The 16168-nt window shown below is 38.6% G+C and overlaps 1 protein-coding gene across 2 annotated transcripts in view; it reads right to left on the bottom strand.

Annotated features, from left to right (window-relative positions):
• Positions 1 to 16168, bottom strand: part of fstl4 (follistatin-like 4) — a 247835-nt gene that overhangs the window by 92401 nt on the left and 139266 nt on the right. The window contains exon 2 of one of the 2 annotated variants that reach the window (XM_046038830.1): positions 2902 to 2987. The exons of the other annotated variant lie outside the window; for it this stretch is intronic. The gene's annotated coding sequence lies outside the window, so the exon portion shown is untranslated. The remainder of the gene's footprint in view (positions 1 to 2901; positions 2988 to 16168) is intronic. 2 annotated transcript variants of the gene reach the window in all.

Genomic DNA, 16168 nt, shown 5'->3' with positions numbered 1-16168 from the left:
GAGATCGCCTTTCTTGTTGTTGCTTCAAAATAAAAGCCAACTCGTGGTTCACAGGTTGAATGCTTGTAACGTGAAACAGTAGGAAATGTTCAGTTTGCAATGACAGTAACTTCACACATCTCTGGAGGAGAGCTACACAGAAAGGCTTCCATAAATGAGATGAAATTTGCACTGCTGAAGTACATACATGGTTTCCCGTGAATCCATTGTGGGTGTATAACTAATCTGAATCTAGTTCGGGAAAGGCGGACTCTGCCTCAGTAACAATGGAACATAACATACAGAGAGCCAATTACTGAATATAAATACAGTAAATGGCTACTGCAGAATGCAGACCATAAATAGCACCAAAATTGGGATTTGAAAAATCTTAAAGACTATAACTTTAAATCAATCCTTAGTTTCATTCCAGATGAATCCCAGAAGCATGTGAGACATGCTGTGGGAAGTGCAATAAAAACCCATATTTCCATAAATATGAAACCATGGCACAAAATAAACCATTATTCAGAAACAGCTTGCACAGCATCCATCTACAAAGGACAGCAGGAGGAGGTTGAGGAGGTGGAGGGAATTTGCATCAACCTGGGTCAACAGCAGCAGCAGCATCAGCAGCAGCGTGAATGATCAGCAGAAGAGTATGAGCTGTCAAGTTATAAAGACCTCACTGCCTCACTGTTTAAATGTGACTGGGGATTGGAGGAGTCAGCGCTTAGGATCAGCTGTGAGCTGTTTCGGGTTGACTATGAATGGAATATCATGGTCACAGTGATGGATTAAACAACATCCTTGCTTTCTAAATGAATATCCCATATGGAACCGTTCTTGGGAACGTGATATCGATAGTGTGAGCAATAATCCCATATAAAAGAAGTAAAAAGTGATGATTCATAGTTTAAAGTGACTCCCACATTTCTCAGCTAATACATAACTCCTACTGATTTAAAAATGACGCCTCTAGATTCCTGAGTACAGGCGAGCTGTCTGCCAGTTTGCCTCACCATACATTCAGCAGAGTGGATCAGTGGGAGCTCGGGAAGTCTTATCAGAGTCTGTGCAGCTTGGCACCGACTAAATGAGAAGCCCATTGCAACACCAAAGTTATTGGCAAAGCAGTGAAGGAGAAATAGTACAGTAGCATTCACTCCCTGCCTGCCTGTCTGCCTATCGTCTACAACTGGCTTCTCAAACTGCACATCAGCACTATACACATCTGCCCCATATCTCTTCCTCACTCTCTCTTTCACTCTTACTTCCTCACTCTCACAGAGAATCCCATCAGTCTGAGGAAGAGTATAACTTACAGAGACATGCAGAGTTTAGTAGCTACATGGGCTCCAGCAACTGCCCTGTTGCCTTCTTTGGATGAAGGTTGCCCTTTGAGCCAAGTAAATACTTAGTTATAAAAAAAATTCTGGTATGATTGATGAAACTTCTGCTGCTGTTCTTTTGATAAATAGTGTTGCGAAAAGGCCTGCTGAGCTTCCATTTCACAAGTCATGAGACTGTCTACAGTGTCAGTACCATTCTTTGTTTTCCCTTTAAGTGTTAATGATCACAATGTAAGTGGTTCCTCATCACACTGTAGCCGATTTACTCGGCAGGTACAGCTGATTTTTTTTAAATGTCTGAAAATAAGGTTGTAAGACTTTTTTGCTCTCAGTTCTAATTAATCACTTAATTTGCACAAAGTGCACTGCATGGAGTCTGTAGTGAGCTGTAACTGCTTAAAAGGATTCCAGTGATTATTTCAACAGAATTATGAATGCCCACACTTTAGAAATTCTGTATTACTGATTCCAACTTGTTGTATTAGATATTTTAAGAGTTGATAAATAAGGCTTCATACTGGGTTTTGCATATTGTTCACAGTGACAGTGGCCTCTAAAGAGATGAGGCAGAGGCAGAAAGAGCTGAGAATGCTGGTTTCAAAGCAGCAGGCAGCCAACAGATGAATCATTAGGATTGAAACATCAGCAATACACTTTATCTCCAATAACTATTTTTGTCTCTTCGCATCGGGTGTTCTTTGCATCCATTAATATTTAAGAATGCACACCTCGCTGGGTGTGCCAACGTTGTGTGTGGGAGGGTATTTTTTTAAACAAGACTCAGTCTGTCAAAAAAGTTGACTGACCTCTCAAAACAATTATAAAACATGTGGGTGAGGTATTTACAGAAAAAAGTGCATATGTTACAGCATAATTTGTCTTCTTTAAAACAGCAGAAAACTTTATATTTACACATGACAGAAATATGAAAGTCACTCTGACTGTCCTTAAGTTTTTAAACTAACTAATGTGGGAGGGTAATAATTGCACAAACTGTCCGAGGTGTGGAGGTGTCAAATTTATACACAGGATTCCTGCTCAACCTTTACCTATCGCACCCGTGAGAGTGAGTCAAACATCATCATAACCGATAGAAACCATGGCTACCAAAGCTACACAAATAATAGTTGCAATTATGTTCATACACATGCATCATCATTTGCGTTGGTATCAGTCAAAATAATAATTTACATATTTAATAAATGAAAGCAAAGTAAAAGGAGTCAAAACTTTATACATGCTCGCTGCAAATGTACCTTAAGTTAATGGAAACCAATTTAAGTTTTATAGCCCAATATCACCAATCACATTGTCTATCTTACTCCCGAGACAACAGATTTCCTTTCATTTCCACTGGCTTTTTAGCAGTACTGGAAAATAAGAAACATTTAGTCCCATCCAACAGCCTCCATTAGCTTGATTTTCCCTAGACATTCTACAAGCCATTTCCAGCAGAAATGTACAAAACCACAGTCAATGCAATTTATTATTTTCTGCTCTACAGTTTTCATGCTAAATAACACAATATGTGGTTTCTCACAAATTGCAGCCCAGTCAAATCGCCGCCTACCTGCATGCGGATTTGGCTGTAACAGCAGCAGAGCTCTGACTAATGGAGAGTCAAGTGCCTTTCATAGTGATGAACTATATGATGACCTGTAGGACCCATAAAACAAATAAAAAGAACAGATTTAATGCAGGGTCAACAACAGCAACAACAAAACATAATCAGATCTTCAGTGCCACAGACAATATAAATACAGTTGCACTTGCACACTCAGTCCTGGTGAAGCGGATTTAGCAAAAGAAAATAATTACCAAGCCCCAGCTCCCGCTAATAAATTGAGACCAGAAACAAGCTCAGGCGTTGATTACATTTTTAGAATCCATCCTCCTCTCTCCCCTACATCTGCAGCGTAAGTTACAGTAATCTCAAGACCTTTCACAGCCCTTGCTGAGGCCTGCAAGCAGCTGCCTGATGATCCCACGAGTATAGAGGTTTTAAATTGCCTGGATGTGGGGACTGGAGGAGACGGCTGCCTCGGGCTGTATGTGGCCTAACTGAACCCCAATGACGACAGAGAACCCTGGACTAACATCCAACATTAGCCTGCCCAAACATTACAGTGACCTTGCGGAAAAGTTTCAGAGGAACAGCAATAATGTACGATTAAGTAACTCAAAGTGGGAGGTTGCTCCTGTACCATACTACTTTTCATGTTATAGTTAGGCTTTAGCCTTAGGAAAGGAAGTGTAAATATTGCTTTACTGTCTTTGTCTCCAAACATGAAAGTTTCAAGTCTGTTTCTCCTCGGACCAGACCTAGCAGCACTGATGTGTGTGGTGAGTGTGACAGTATGAAGTATGCTCTATTTTATATGTCACCACACCCAACAGTGGACACTGAAGTAAGGTTAAAAGTTAAACCACTGGAGGTCCTCAAAGACACAATTTATTGTAGTGTTAAGTTACTCCTTATCTGTGTACAGTAGGGCACTGTGAAAGGAGTTATGCTGAGAAGTTCGAGGTGTCTAGTCTGTCACCTGCGGCTCTTACGCTACCGGCTACACAGCCTCCCTGAGCAGCATGCGTGCATTGTGGAACATCATGCTTTTCATTTCGGCGCCCATGTTAACAGGTTAGAGCAGCCACACATGCAGAGGTGCATCATCTAGAGATTCGGCGGCTTGCCTATTTTCGTCACACTACGCACACGGTTCTCAGCAAAAATAGACAGTGAAAATGATCTGTTGAAATGCTAATGTCACTGAAAAACACACTGCTTTTCCTGTGACTACTTCATAATAAAAATTAACTACTGTCTTGCCAGTTAAATGCTTTTAATCTAAAGCTACAGCAGTAGGAAATGATATATTTGCATTAGCAGTAACTTAATACAGCATCCAGGAATGTTGCTGCTGACGCCCAGTTTATAATACTGCAAATTTAAAAATATTGCAATACTTTCATCAGTGGATTATAGGCTCGATCATTATTGTGTTAACTCATTAGATATGTATATATAAACATCTACCTTACTAACCAATCAAGTACTCACAAATGAGACCAATTTGACATGTCATGGCTCCATGGCTCTGCCACAAGCAGATGACATAGCAAAAGTCAAATTTTTTAAGCTACCAACTTGACGTCATTACAATCAAATCATCAAAATCAAAGATTTCCTAAACAATTCATGAAATTACAAATTTTGTGTGACAGTTAAGATATAAACACGCATCTTATCAAGTATGGTAAGTGCAGATGAAACTGCAGGAAACCTTTCACACAAATCTCAGTATAACTAAGGAGAAAAAAGTTGCAGAAAGTGTAAAGTAGAAACTCACCATGGGTAAAATAATGACGATATACAGAGTCTCACAGTTTCACTGAGTATGATCAAGTAGCTGGCAGGTGTGAGTAATTTACACCCCCATATGTGCAGATCAATGCTCCAGAATACGGACAGTTGAAAAACAACAAAAAAGGAACAAGAGGAAGACAAGGATGTACGCCAAAAACACAGCTTTTATACTTTTTTCACAGTGAAAGAGAAAAAGGTTCAACCCTTTTATCTAAGCGTTTTATCTTTCATCTAAATTCTGTCTGAACGTATGCCTTAGGAAGACTCTTCATCTTTTATTCTTTATTTTTTTCTCTATTCATGTAGGTCACAACTTCAGTGGCAAAGGCTGAAGTATTTTGTGTGGGAGTCTCTTTTGACAGGAGAATCTTATTTTTTTGTCTTCACATAAATGTTGCAGCTTCAACACCTAACTACATGTCAGCTGATACTTCAAGTTTACTGGACTTAAAATGGTATTTTCTTTCAAACTATGATGCAGTTTAGTTAAACATAAGTTCTGAATAACTGAATAATACTACACTTGTAGTACATAGTTTGACACTACACTTTGTAGCACAAACACAGAACAAACTTGTCACGACAGAACATACAAACAAAGACAAAAGCAAGCACACCCATGTATGTACTGTACAGGGTATGACTGGGGTGACAACTATATTTCCCTGTGACTTGTGTGATAACATGTGACAAATAAACTTGTTTGACTGATTGACAAAAGATGCTGTGCAAGGAAGGGCAGTGTGGTTGTGAGTATAAACAAAATTTGTTTACTGTAGAGCTGGGTAAAATGGGAATTAAATAATGCTATCAAACATTTCAAGCAGTAAATCTACTGCATACATATGCGTGACTTTTCTTTAATTTTAACCAAATTATCATTATATTAGCAATCATTCCCTGCATACAACCAACTGAATAACAGGAAAATTAATTTATTGTTTTCCCAAGAGGCAAGATGAAGTGGTTGGCATTATTTGAGTCTCTACAATCATCCAATAGCAATAGTGTTTTCATTACTATCAGATGAAGCAAACATGGGGAGCTAATTTCAACTTTGATGACAGCTCTCAATTATAATGAGTATGTTTCCCCCAGAGCTAATGAGAGACAACGCAATCAGTTGATAATGTGGTCATCTATTTCCCTCCCAATAATTATAGTACAGTCATTTGATTGTTGGTACATAAAGGTTAAGATATTTTGCTCCCTCTTTTCATTCTTTAAATTCATTACAAGGTCATTGGAGATAGTTGATTGCACTTCCAATTGTGAAGCAAATGGTGTAGGTTAGAAACTGTAAAATGAAGGTACATAATATGTTGGTGTGTGTGATTGCAGATTGACCTTTGGGCAAAAGTCCATCTTTTCAAAGCCAAACCACCTCCATGCCAGTGAGGTTGATCCTCTAGCAATTTGGTGCCAGTGTTTTATCTCCAGGCGCTGTTTGTTTACTCATGTTTAACTTCAGTCAGGGATTTTTCAGCTTGTTTAAAGGTTCAGTGTGTAAGTTTCAGTGGCATCTAGTGGTGAGGGTTGCGAATTACAAAAAAACTCCTCACTCAATGCCCCCCCTCCCCATCCAAGAGCGTAAGATAGCTACAGTGGCCTGCCTACAAAGGACAAAAGACAGTAGCCAGTCAAAAAATGAGATTTCTCAGATAGACATATTAAGAAATTATATTTACATAATTATTAAGCAAAACCGTATGTTATTGCGAATATTAGGGCTGTCCCCGACTAAGGATTTATATAGTCCTGAATATAGTCGACTGATAGTCGAATCATATGTTTATGTGTGCGGCGATTGCGAGCCGGGGGGTAACACATGGTGGCTCCACTTTAATCTTGAGAAGCTGCAGAACTGCAGTCTCTATTCAACTTACACTGTAAATTTCCAGCTAAACTGAGGCTTATTGTTGAACCTTCTCTCTCTCTCCCTCTCCCTCGCCATCCACCAGTCTTGTGCAGAGTTTTGTGTGCATTTCCTGCTGGCGACAACTGCATGCATGTTGCAGCTCCTCGCGGGTCTATTTCAAGTAGCCAGCTATTTAAAAACGATATAATATTCTTTGTGTGGTTCATCAATGGTGATAAATTATCCAAAAGTCCTGCGTGGTGCGGACAACTCGCCGCAACACCAATGAAGCTGAGGCTCGGTCTCTTCAGCAAGTGTTCCTCTTCTTTCACTATGTATGCGCATTGACGACCCAGGGTTAGAATTTGGGCTTTATTTACGCACTTTAAACACATTTATTGAAAGTTTTAGTCTTTTTACATGTTTATTCACAGCATTAAACATTGAAATGTATTTTAATAGGCTGTATATTAACTTATTGGGAGAAAACTGGTAGTTCTATGTAAAATCTAAACGTCCATGTGACGAAGTGGGTTTGCTCACCACTTGTCCCATACAGGCCATGACTTTCTAGTTTATACATATATGTTTATGTTTTTTGGTAATTTGCCATAGCTTGTGTAAAAGTGCACAACTTACTATTCCGGGTTGTTTGTGTTTGTATTATGTTACAGGCGAGTGCAAAGCATATGATAAGTTAGAGTAAACACATAGTCATAAGTTAGTTTCAGCTCAATTTTATTAGGTTGCAAGTTTAAACATGGTTTAATTGTTTTCCTGTGTTAATACTTACAATTGTTTGTTCCTTTGTTCAGTTCCACCATGCAGGATAATTGTTTGGGGAGGGGCCGGCCTAAGCATTTCCTGTTTTATAGGAATAGGGTGGTCATGGATGACATCACCGGCCAAACCAAGTAGAGGGTTTTCTTTCTTTATAGGAATGTTTCTTTTGGTTGTTTTTTGATTATTATGAATAAATGTGTGAATAACCCTGACCTGTTTTTCTAGGCAGTGGGAGCAGAGTGAACTGATAACGAAGTTCCAAATATTAAGAGATTTCTAGATATAGATGTTGTGGAGTAGATCAACCTGCATCAGAATGGGATGGGCTGAAGCAGTTGGGTGTGAATTGACCACCCTATATAAACAGGGGGGAGAAAAAGGAGGTGAAGGTGTGCTGCTGTGAACACGTGCCTCGTGTTAGTGTTGCTATAAGTTTGATGTGTTATTTTTCTTTTGTTAGTTTGGATTGAATTATCCATGTACTGCCGACCATGGTCAATAAAATAATCACTTCTGCAAACATATGATGTTGGAGTCTGCCTACCTACCACCTTCCTAGCCACTCTGGCCAGGCTACACCACAGTCCATATATCCAAAATGGCATGATCCTTGTATTGTTGCAAAGCTTCGACTGAGATTGGCTCCGGCCATCGAAGCATTGAATCTTCAACTATTCGGGGTCAGCCCTAGCGAATATTATTGTTAATTGTTCATCAAACAACAGCAACATCAATAAATGAAGTGCTGCATGATGTGGCCTTGTCCTGCAATACATAATTTTGCTGTACTGTTATCATGAATTTTGTTACATCTTGGGAGGGTTGGCTCATCTGGACTAACATACCCAAGCAAAAACTACCACATCTAGTGAAAGTATGACAACTGACAGGAAAATGATAAATAAGCTCACTGTTTCTGCACCAAAGTCCATCATAAACCAAATAATACATGAAGTTACCAAAAGCATTGTCAGGTGAGGATCAAGGTTCCTCTCCACACGGTCTTGTTATCGTAACGCTGTTAGCAGTAAAGTGTTTTCCACCAGCGCATTAAAATGTAATGATTAGCTGGCTGACCTGAACTCCAATAATAATCAGCCGATTGTCTTGGGAATGTAACCGACACATTTCTGTCCACGTAGCAAAACCAAGATATAGTTCATTACAATCCAACTAAATATTTTTCTAGGGCAGTAAAAGTTTAGCTGGTTTATCTGAGCCTCCAGCCAATGGCTACAGTTTCATTGTCAATGAATCAGCTGATTGTCTCACATAGCTAAGCCAAAACACACAATGAAGAATAATGTGAATGAAATTACAATCCAGCTATATATTTTACAACACTGACAGGGGAAACACGTCACTTCTCTCTGTGATTATGGCCAGCTTCAAGCTAAAGCTATCAAACAACAGTTTCATTTGCATCGCTAAAGTTGCACTAACTTATTTACCTGTCCAGCAGACAACTTTAGCACCGCTTTGAAAACATTTGCCCCGCATCAGCGCCTTCCATCTGGGAAAATCCACAATGACTATATACTTTATTTCTGCAGTCATCTGTCTGCATCTGTCCCAATTTCGTCTGGCTTCATCATGTTTTCGCTTCTTTGATGACGAAGATCCACACGCTGTCAGCTTGTGCTAAATAATAAGTGTAGTCCTCCATTTGTACAAATTTCACTTCTCTTCTTACTTCTAATAACCCAGAAGACTACTCAAGAGACTTAATTCTCTTCGTCTTCATCTTGTTCTTCTTCGCACTCATTCAATGTAGTGAGAAGCTTCTATTCCCACAACCTTCTTGCTGTGAGGCGACAGTGCTAACCACCGCACCAATGACAAAATCTTTGTCAACAAATATGCACAAGTAAAATTAAGTAAAAGCTTTTTTTCAGTCCCTTTTCCTCAACAAAATAAACATCTTAATAAAAAAAATTAAGTCCTAATTTGTGTATGATTCAAGTGAATAGTAGTGATGTTTGTTTTCGGCTACTGTAGAAACATGGTGACGCAACATGGCAACGTTCATGGATGGGGGGACCCGCGGTTATGTAGATAGAAATGGCTCATTCTAAGGTTGTAAAAATAGTTCATTCAATAACGTCTTTATACACACCACTGAAAAAACATAGCTATGGATATTATATTGCATTTCTGTCAATAAATCCTCAGAAATATTACACACTGGACCTTTAACTTTAACATGTGTACTGCGTGCATTACACAATGAATGTGTGGACAATGTGTTTGAGGAAATTAACTCCATAAGGTCCGCTCACACATTGTTAAAACAACAATTAAGATATTATATCATATTGCACAGCCTTGATTGTTTGACTTGTTATCATATTGCACTTTATCAAATGTAAATTTTCACTGAACTGTTGTTCTTTGGCTCATTCCAGAAAGTTTACCACTGACATTGTTTTTGCCTCTAAAACAGGTCTGCCTGAACAACCCTGACTCTTAAAAAACAAGTTCATATACAACTAATTTGCATTAGCAACAGTTTTTACAGGAAATGTTATTCCTCATTAATTAGATTGAACAAGCAAACGTTTATAATGAACATTATGGATTTCCAAAAAGTTAATTCTGAACATATCTGTTTTTCATTTGTTTTCCTGCTCCTGTCAAGTAAAGCATGATTTTTAAAAACATTTTTATGATTATGTAGAGGAACTCAAAGCATTTAGTTAGGGCTAGGGAAAGATTGTTATCTTGCTTAAATTTTTTTATTATGGGTAGACTATAAACATGGAGCTGTAGCAAAACACATTAATTGAATGTGAATTTCTTCTCACTATTTCAATATTTCACAAGCCCACTGGAACATTAAAACATCCTGTGTTGTAATACAATTGTTGAGATGAGTAATTTTGGATTTTCAAAATCAAAAATTCCTTTCTGTTTAATGACTTATTGTTCCGACCTTATAGCGTTACATGTGCTTTTTTTGGATGGTAGTGGGGGGAATAAATGAAAAATCCATCTATGAGAAGTCAGAGTGCGATTGACTGCACATCAAATTGTTTGCCCCAAGGTGCATTGGCAGCAGTGGACTGGAGTCCTCCTCTCTGCCAGCAGGTAGAAATAGTAACAGAAAAGGCCATTAACCAGAAAACAGAACTAATGAAGGGAGAAATTAACAAAGCACAAACAAAAAAATAACACGTGTATTTCTGAATTCCCTGCCTAACTTCTGTTGATGTGGCTTTCCTGTTTGCATGTCGTCTCATCAGTTCATTACGTGAAGCTATCTGGGTCACATCTGCGTCACATCTGCCACCATTGGGGGAAGCCATCAAACCAAAAAGGGAAAAAAGATATACAAGAAACAAGTTTTGTCAATGTTGTAGTTTAACATTAATAAAGAGGTGACCTGAATGGACTACGAGTTATTCAGACCTTTCCGCCTCCAGACTATTTATAGAAATGAACACAGTGCAAACATGGAACAGGTAAATTTATCACTGGAGCTAGGCAGTTAAAAAACATGTACCCTATTTCAACTCTGTGTCCCTTCAGAGAATTGCTTCTAAAAAAGAACTTTTAGTCTGGTTGTGATATTTCTTTCCCCCCATTCAACCCTTTTCTAACTCTTCATGAATTGATACAATATAACAGTTTCATAACAGTGGGAGCCAGTCCTTCACTTGGCAGCTTGTCAACTGGGTGACACGATTCAAAGCCTTGGATCTACAGCTATTTAAAAACCCATTGGCTTTCTGGCCCCTCAGGATGCTGGGCCAAGCCTCCATATCCCTCCCCTCATGCCAAAGACTGTCACTACACGCGAACTCAAGACGAGCTGTCTCTGAGTTCCTATGTGTTTATTTCATGCCATGCTCAAATGAATTTCAACTCCAGTCCAGTGATGTAGTGTTTTTCTTCCGTTATACTTCACAGAATAAATAATACGATATTTGATACAGATGACAGTGACAAGACAGAAAGAGAGAGCGGGTTAAGCTTTGTTCATAATGTAGGTCTTCATGTTCACTGCTGCTGTGAGTTACAGCTCATCAAAATAAAATTTTAAAAATTCAATCTATATGCAGGCTTTTGCTTTTCATACTGTTTAGGGAAAAAAGATGTGTTTGAGGAACAATGACAGTTTCAAGCCACCTAGGAAGTTTACTGGTGCAGCAGTGAGTGAGTGACAAGCTCTTAATTGCTACTATTCAACAGAATATTCAACCGTCACATTCTTTTCAGAATCCATGTTTGACGTGTAAATTACATTTGCGTGTACAGGTACATTTTGAACAAATAGCTTAAGAGAGAATGAAATGGGAGAATTAACTGGCAGACTATATTAAAATATGGGGAAGCAGTGGAGCAGATTTAGGCCAGTCGGTCACATGTACAGTACAGTATGGTGTAAAACAGTGTACCCTGGAGTACTCCTGCTTATAGCAGTGACTAATTTGAGAGCATTAGGGAAACAGTTCATCATTGTACTTTCTTTAATTACCAAAGCCCATTGAGTTATGGTATGTATACTCACTTTCTCTAGAATAATGTCATAGCAACTGCAATGTTAAAGACACAAATCCAGTCATATTGAGCCTCTTGTGTATTTGTAAATGGCTGTTTATATTAAACACATAATAGTGTAGAGAGGCACAGGAAAGAAGGAACACATTTTTTCAATGATTCACAAAACAACTGATGAGTATATTGTCAGGACAGCTAAGTTGTCTTAATGTGCCTGTTGGTACTTAAGGAGAAGTTCAACAAGAAGTTCACGGAAATACACGTATTGGGCCTTTTGCTCAGGGTTAGGTGAAAAGATCGATACCACTGTCATGTCTGTATGCTAAATATGAAGCCACAATAAGTATGGGTTTCAGACAAAAAAACAAACAAAAAATTCACCCCTACATCACCCTGGTCTTGGGGACAATGGACAATTTGCTAAATTCTGTATTAAACTTGACTAAATAATTAATCAAAACAATTATTGACAGGTTGATTTTATAATTAAAATATTTACCTGCGGACTTGTGTTACTTTTTCACTTTCATTCCTCCTTCACTTTGCATTTCTGTTCATCTGTTTTTTCCTAATATCCTTCACCTCTCTTATCCTTCCCTCTTTCCATCCATTACTTTTTGCAGTACCTACTTAATCACAGTGAGTACTTACTTTGGATTTACTTTTATCATTACTTTTGCTTAATTACAACTTTGAATGTAGTAATAAGTGTAATGTCTTTACATCATTCATCCTTAAGTAAACAATTGGAGTACTTCCTCTAGCACTGTGTGCAAGATTTCAGTTATTTCAGTTTTTCTTTTGGGATGACATTACACCAGACACACTACAAGTAATTACACCATAAATTCAACTCTCTCTGAATCTAAAGTTTGACTACAGGCAGAGAGAAATGGTCAAAACAGGTCTCATTAAAAATGGTTAGTGGCACTAACAGTAACTCACACTGCAGCTGCAAGGAGCTGACTTTGTTTTGGGAGCTGCTTTGGTGTCCATACACAGAGGCATGACTTGCTTTTACAGCAAACTCTTGTGTCTCTGGAGCTTTTTCATCATCTGGAATAATTAATCGACAGGGAGCAATGAATGAATAATGAAGAAAGTAAACCAGAGCAATTACTATCCCACACAGTGGATTAACTGCCATCATCACTAAGTGTGGAAAAACTGAAGTAAATAAATATTGTTTCGGCTGTACCGAATTATGGAAGCTTCGCCCATTCATTCTGCAGCACACAGCGTGTGAACTCAGGACAAAAAAAAAAAAAACACATCGCTGTCTCTCTCCACTGCTCTTGCTCTGTCAGGTCTGTGTCTGTTTCACTGAGGGGAGGGGAGGGCGGGGCGGGGCGGGGCGGGGCTGACCCCCGACACACACACGGGAAGCACAGGATGCATTTACACAAAATCCAGCAATGTGGCTCCTTTTGCAGAGTTGTGGCCAGATTTATTTGTGCTTTAGAGCGCAAGTGCCGAAAAACAATCAGAATATAACATTTTACTTCTCTGATGAACACTGCACTGTTCTCGCTAACGCCTCTCCCTCTCCTCATTCACTATCTAGTCAACACAGCTGCTCTCTCTGCATGGGAATAACTTTGAATTGTATGTTTGCGAATAGCAACCGAGAAATTCTTCTCATTGTGCCTGTACTTATAAAGAAGACTAAGTTATTTAATACTATGAATCACTTTATGGATTTTGATAAACTGACATTAAAGAATGCCCTAATAATAATCTGTTCAAAGCCTGAATAAGACAAGTATTATCTGCAATTTTAGGCCTCTGCACTTTTGGAGAATAATGCTATGAAATTTCAAGTTAACTGTATTAGTTTATTGAATCATCTACTGCAGAGGTTTACAGAGTGGGAGGCAGGCCTCCCCAGGGGGGCACCACACAGTTTCAGGGGAGGCTACAGTAATTTTGGGGAATTTTAATGTTTTTCCCACTTTATCAGTCAGAAACTAATAAATGCCTTAGGTCAGACCTTTTTTTTTTTTTTTTTTTATGTATTTTGTGTAATCTGAAGCTGTGTCAGAATGTTAGGCTATTGTTGAGTGTCTATGTGATCATATAACAAAATTATAACTTATAGGGCCATTATTTTATTGTAAAAATTGTTGTAAACATTTCTACATTTTGTTTCCCCTCTAATTAATGCAAATGTAATGTCTGTGTCAGCTTTCCTTTCTCAGCTGCATTCATCTTGATATTGCTTTAATTAAGTACCCGAAATTGCATTAAAGCTCTGCTCCAAATTTGATCTCATTTTCACAGTTTCCTACACAGACAGACATTTATAGATTATGTTAATCCAATACTCACTGCTGATATTTGGGTGTTCCCAGCAGCTTTAATCAAATTAGCGTCTTAATCAGACAAGCTTTAGATGCAGGTGTCAATGAAAATTAAAAGTCTACTTATCTTGAATAGTATTTGATATTCCCGCTCAAAAAATGCAATAATTTATTCATACACTCAACTGAACACAATGCTATTTTCTATTCTGTATCCAATATTTGTTTAAATCACATTAATGTTGTGTGAGGTATGTAAAACTCATTTTCTTCAATCATATTTAAAATGACGGAGCTGATGAGTGTCAGGTATTTTACTATGCTAGATAAATCAAACAAGTGGAGTTCACAGTTTGACAGACTTATAATATTTTAACATTAGAAAAAAAGACTGGTTAGATGAGGCAGATGAGGAAGTGAGAAAAAAAGTGGAGTTCAAAGTGAGACAGTCTTATTTCCTAGTATCACAAATAATCTTGCTGGCACCAGTTAAATCCTAATTGGTAGTACACTGCCTCCTGAACCATATTTTACATGCAATGTGAAGTCAAATGTGTAATTTAGTTGCATATCAATTTAGCTTCCTGCAGAGAAGCCTCTCGTCCTACTAAATGAGTAGAATTGCAAAAAGTGGTAGCTAAAGGAAAGTGCAGTAAAAACACTGTAGAAGATGTACTATAATCTAACCTCATTAGAAATCACAGATGTCTAACACGCACGCACGCACGCACGCACGCACGCACACACCAGGACTGATCTCAAGAGGATGTAATATTGTCAGTGCCAGGAAACAGGTGTTTCTGAACAGGGAAGGTTAAATCAGGACAACTCAGAGTCCACCAAAGAGGTGACCACATGAGACTAAGGCACAAGCTAGACCTCTTCAAACAATTGTCTGTAACATTATAATGCCCATAAACAAGAGATTCCCTGCCATTGTCTCTGGAGTGTAAGGGCGAAGTACAGCTACAACATGTTATTATTGTTAATCTCCATCACCCTGTGACACAGCCTCCACCCAGCTGTAACACATTTTGCATTTGTTTCTGCACACTCTGTTAGGAACAATGGTCTGCCAAAGGAAGTGATGCATTTGATTGCATTTTATGTAGTGTTTTGTTTGACGAATACAAAAACGGGTTGTTAGCAGGAGCAGAGAGAGGCATCATGGCTATGATGACAAAAGACTGAGAGTGGTGAGCTCCACAAACAGAAAAAAGAAAACAGTGTCATAGTATTGCATATAAATACTTGACAAATAAGTAATCTGGAAAGTGCAGTGCAACAATGTTGTGGAAAAACGGGGTTCATTAGTACTCCAGTCCTATCATGTGTGTGATGCCATCTGAAGTTAGAAAGAACAATTACAGGTCATTCCCGTAAAGTTACAGGAGTTGAAAATTAACCTTCTGTGTCTCCTGAGTCCAACAGGACAAAAGAAAACTGCTTTGTTTCCAATAACGTGGGCAGACAATAGCTTCTTAGAAAACAGACTGGACAGATGTTTGGACCTGCTTGTAAACCTGTTATTGCCTAAGAGAGAAAAATAATTAGAGAAATCTTGACAATTTCGATCTAATAAAAACTAAAATTTATATTCTTAAAAAACTCTTACTGGTAAAGGTAAGCAAATCTCATTTCAATCGGCAGTCATTGTGCAGTGCCCAGATCTGTGCCACTGTCACTGGTCAACGGCACTGACTGGAGAACCTGACATGTTTTTGATGGTTGGGGAAACCGGAGCACCCGGAAAAAATAAAACACCACAGACACTGGGAGAACATGCAAACTCCACACAGAAAGGCTGGGATGACTGGGGTTGGAACCCAGGACCTTCTTGCTGTGAGGCAACAGTGCTATCCACCGGGCCACCGTCCCATAAATACAACTAAAACATAGTTTGCTCTTCTGAAGCACACCCCCAGGTCTCTGCTTCCATATTGACAGTTTGTTTACAACAGGATCAAAAACTGGACCTTTAAACACCTGTTGCAATTTTCAACACCTCAGAAAAATTATAGCTCCCTCCCAG

Source organism: Micropterus dolomieu, linkage group LG23 (assembly GCF_021292245.1).
Source record: "Micropterus dolomieu isolate WLL.071019.BEF.003 ecotype Adirondacks linkage group LG23, ASM2129224v1, whole genome shotgun sequence".
NCBI lineage: Eukaryota > Metazoa > Chordata > Actinopteri > Centrarchiformes > Centrarchidae > Micropterus > Micropterus dolomieu.
This window is presented reverse-complemented; position numbering and strand designations above follow the sequence as displayed.